The sequence below is a fragment of the Sapajus apella genome, unplaced genomic scaffold, assembly GCF_009761245.1.
Source record: "Sapajus apella isolate SASKATOON/1434 unplaced genomic scaffold, GSC_monkey_1.0 scaffold115, whole genome shotgun sequence".
In the NCBI taxonomy this organism is placed as follows: domain Eukaryota; kingdom Metazoa; phylum Chordata; class Mammalia; order Primates; family Cebidae; genus Sapajus; species Sapajus apella.
The window spans coordinates 4,928,059-4,932,491 of NW_022437055.1; the positions used below are offsets into that span (position 1 = coordinate 4,928,059).

Sequence of the window (4,433 nt, forward strand, 5' to 3'; positions counted from 1 at the left end):
AGGAAGGAAGGAAGGAAGGAAGGAAGGAAGGAAGGAAGGAAGGAAGGAAAGAAAAAAGAATCCAAGGGGATGAGAGGGATTGGGTGGAAATAGGAGCAACTACAGTGCCCATATGTCGGTGCTGGGTACGTGGGGTTCATTACACTCTTTTACTTCTGTGTATTTTTGAAATTTTCTATAATAAGAGAATACTGTGAAGACTTTATAGAAATAAATTTGAAAACCTAAATAGAGTAAATACTAGAATTGAAGGAAAAATGGAAAATCTGAAACAATTCAATAATCGTTAAAGACATAGAATTGGTATTTCAAAACCTGCCCTCACAAAAGACCTCCTCCTTCTACTATGGCCGGTATCTTTGGCATACATGAGATCAAATGTATGGTCCAGTCCAGCCTAAGCCTGTGCAATTCAGCCATTCAGCAAGTATCTATTGAATACTACATATGGGCCAGGCAGTGTTCTAGGTACCGGGGATTCATAAGTGAAAAACAACAATAACAAAATGGCTCTAATTATGCGGCACTTCAGATACAATAAAGTGTAGTGTGTAAGTGATATGTAATACGTTAGGAGGAGAGCATTACTATGGAAAAATATAGCAGGATAAAGGAGACTGAGAGGCAGAAAGATGGACCAGTTTGTAATTTGAAAGACAAGGTTGTGGGCAAGGTTCAGATTGGAACACTGAAACACGATTTCCCACAGAGACGAACAGGTCTCCTTGGAGAGATGGCTAATTCAAGGTCTGGGTCAAGAAGTGTACAGGAAGAGCCTGGAACATTTTGCACCAAAAAGATAAAACAGAACAAAACAAAACTCAGTTAATTAGTTACTGTTGGAAGATGCTAGCAAGCCAGTCCTTTAGTGATTTTAAAAAGACAGATAAATATAAGAAAAATTTTTAATAAACAAGCATTTATACTGTTTTCAACACAAACAACCACTGACTATTCAAATAATACATGAGGGATATTTCTTTTTATGGAAGTATTCTGGCTAATAAATAAGAAGAATAGAATTAATCACCAGTGGCTGCCAGCATCGCAAAAAGGGATACAGCTAGACATTATGTGTTTAACAGATTTTTTGTATTTTTTGTGCTGGTCTCTTACATGTTTATTTTGGAGAAACAGACCACCACCACCTGGATTCATCCTAGGGCTTCATAACAAAGTACCACAAAATAAGTGTCTTAAAACAACACACAGCTGGGCAAAGTGGTGCATGCCTGTAATCCCAGCACTTTGGAAGGTCGACGCAGGTGGATCGCTTGAGGTCAGGATTTCGAGGCCAGCCTGGCCAGCATGGTGAAACCCCCATCTCTACTAAAAATAGAAAAATTAGCTGGGCATGGTGGCAGTTGCCTGTAATCCCAGCTACTCGGGAGGAGAATCGCTTGAACCCAGGAGGCGGAGGTTGCAGTGAGCCGAGATGGCACCATCCCATTCCAGCCTGGGCAACAGAGAAAGACTCTGCCTCAGAAAATACCCAAAAAACAAAACAACCAAAAAAAAAAACCAAACCACATTTATTTTCTTAAAGTTCTGGAGGCTGAAAATCCGAATTCGAGGTGTCAATAGGGCTGTGCTTCCTTCAAAGTCTTCAGGGGCGGATCATCCCTTGCTTCCTCCTTGCTTCTTTCTGGTGGTTTCTGGCAACCTTTGATATTCTGTGGCTTATAACAGCATCATTACAACCTCTACCTCCATCTTCATTTGGCCATCTTCCCTCTGTGGATGTCTGCGTCCAAATTTCTCTCTTATGGACACCAGTCCCATTGGATTAGACTCCCCGCAATCCAGCACGACCTCATCTTAACTTGATTACATCTATGAAGACCCTATTTTCAAATAACGCCACATTCAAAGTTTCCAGGTGGACATGAAATTTGGGTAACACTATTCAACGTAGTATACCACCTACGAAATATTCTTTTTATTTTTCTCTTCAACTTTAAAGTTCCGGGTTACATGTGTGGGATGTGCAGGTTTGTTACATAAGTAAGCGTGCGCCATGGTGGTTTGCTGCACAGATCAACCCATCGCCTAGGTATTAAGCCAAGCATCCACTCGCTATTTTTTTCTGATGCACTCTCTCCCCCCTACCCGCGACAGGCCCCAGTGTGTGTTGTTGCCCCCACTGTGTGCATGTGTTTTCATTATTCAGCTCCCACTTATAAGTGAGAACTTGCAGTGTTTGGTTTTCTGTTCCTGTATTTGTTTGCTTCCTACTCCATCCATGTCCCTGCAAAGAATATGAGCTTCTCCTTTTTTATGGCTGCATAATATTCTGAAGTATTCTTGACAAAAAGAAAAAATCAGTCTGAATCTGTCCAAGCCTCTAGAGTCAACTAAAAATTTACAGAAAATACAGAAAACTGAGTAACACGTTAAATGACATCACAGGGATGCAATTAGCCAACTCCAGACTCTGGGAAACTCCACAGGACAAACTACCTGGTATCTTCAACAAATAAATTACAGGGAATAAAGACACAATGGAGAAACCTAGACTAAAGGAGACTTGCAGATGAACCAATAGCTATGTTTGGACTCCATTTTGATCCCAGTTCAAACTTTAAAATACACACCCATTGGGCCAGGCATGGTGGCTCACGCCTATAATCCCAGCACTTTGGTAGGCCGAGGCGGGTGGATCAGGAAGACAGGAGTTCAAGACCAGCCTGGCCAACATGGTGAAACCCCATCACTAATAAAAATACAAAAATTAACTGGGTGTAGTGGTACACACCTGTAATCCCAGCTACTCAGGAGGCTAAGGCAGGAGAATCGCTTGAACCCAGGAGGTAGAGGTGGCAGTGAGCCAAGATTGCACCATTGCACTCCAGCCTGGGTAACAGAGTAACAGTCTCAAAAAAAAAAAAAAAAAAAAAAAACAGCGTGGTGATTCCTCAAGGACCTAGAAATAGAAATTCCATTTGATCCAGCAATCCCATTACTGGGTATATATCCAAAGGATTATAAATTGTTCTATTATAAGGACACATGCACACGAATGTTCATTGCAGCATTGTTTACAATAGCAAAGACCTGGAACCAACCCAAATGCCCATCAATGATAGATTGTACACGGAAAATGTGGCACATATACACCATGGAATACTATGCAGCCATAAAAAACGATGAGTTCGTGGGCTTTGTAGGGACATGGATGAATCTGGAAACCATCATTCTCAGCAAACTGACACAAGAACAGAGGATCAAAAACCACATGTTCTTACTCATAGGCGGGTGTTGAACAATGAGAACACGTGGACACAGGGAGGGGAGCATCACACACTGGGGTCTGTGGTAGGGGACTGGGGGAGGGACGGTGAGGGGCGGGGAGTTGGGGAGGGATAACATGGGGAGAAATGCCAGGTACAGGTGATGGGGAGGAAGGCAGCAAACCACATTGCCATGTATGTACCTATGCAACAATCCTGCATGTTCTTCACATGCACCCCAGAACCTAAAACACAATAAAATATTTTTTAAATGCACATCCATTTATGACACCTATGAGACAATTGAAGATTTGAACACTGACTTGAAGATCCATTGATATTAAGGAATTATTGTTTTTGAAAATGTGAAATAATAAAATTAAGACTTTTTTTTTTAGAGAGTCCTTATCTTTTGGAGACATATACTTAATTTGCAGATAAAAATAACTTGATGTTGGGAATTTTTTTCAACATAATATGGGCGTTGGGGGACCTGGGTGTGGATATGGCTGTAACGAGATATATCACGTTGGTCATTGTTGAAGCTGGGTGATGGGTACATATGGGGGTTCATGATGCTGTACTTTTATATGTTTGAATCTTTCCATAATAAAAAAGTTTTTTTAAAAAAGAAAGAAAGAGAAAGAAAGAAGAAAGAAAGAAAAGAAAAGAAAAGAAAGGAAAGAAGGCCGTCCTCGGTGGCTCATGCCTGTAATCCCAGCACTTTGGGAGGCCAAGGCGGGTGGATCATAAGGTCAGGAGTTCAAGACCATCCTGGCCAACGGGGTGAAACCCCGACTCTAGTAAAAATACAAAAATTAGCCGTGGGGTGGTGGCATGTGCCTGTAATCTCAGCTACTTGGGAGGCTGAAGCAGGAAAATCCCTTGAAACTGGGAGGCGGAAGTTACAGTGAACCGAGATTACGCCACTGCACTCCAGCCTGGCGACAGAGCAAGACTCCATCTTAAAAAGATGTATTTTTATTAATTAATGTATTTATGTATTTATTTTTAGAGACAGGGTCTCGCATGTTTCCAAGACTGGCCTTGAACCCCTGGCCTCGAGTGATCTTGCCTCAGCCTCCTGAGTAGCTGTAACTACAGGTGCCCACCACTGTGACTGGCCTCTGCCACAAATACTTTTCTAATTCTCCCCTTAAGAACTGGAGCTGGCTGGGCATGGTGGCTCATGCCTGTAATCCC

General features: G+C 42.0%; 1 long non-coding RNA gene across 1 annotated transcript in view; it reads right to left on the reverse strand.

Moving 5' to 3' along the window:
* The window catches only part of LOC116537996, an 11,838-nt gene extending 9,704 nt beyond the window's left edge, over window positions 1-2,134 (reverse strand). The window contains exon 1 of the long non-coding RNA XR_004263453.1: window positions 2,117-2,134. This is a non-coding gene — a long non-coding RNA (uncharacterized LOC116537996). The remainder of the gene's footprint in view (window positions 1-2,116) is intronic.
* Window positions 2,135-4,433: the final 2,299 nt, after the last annotated feature.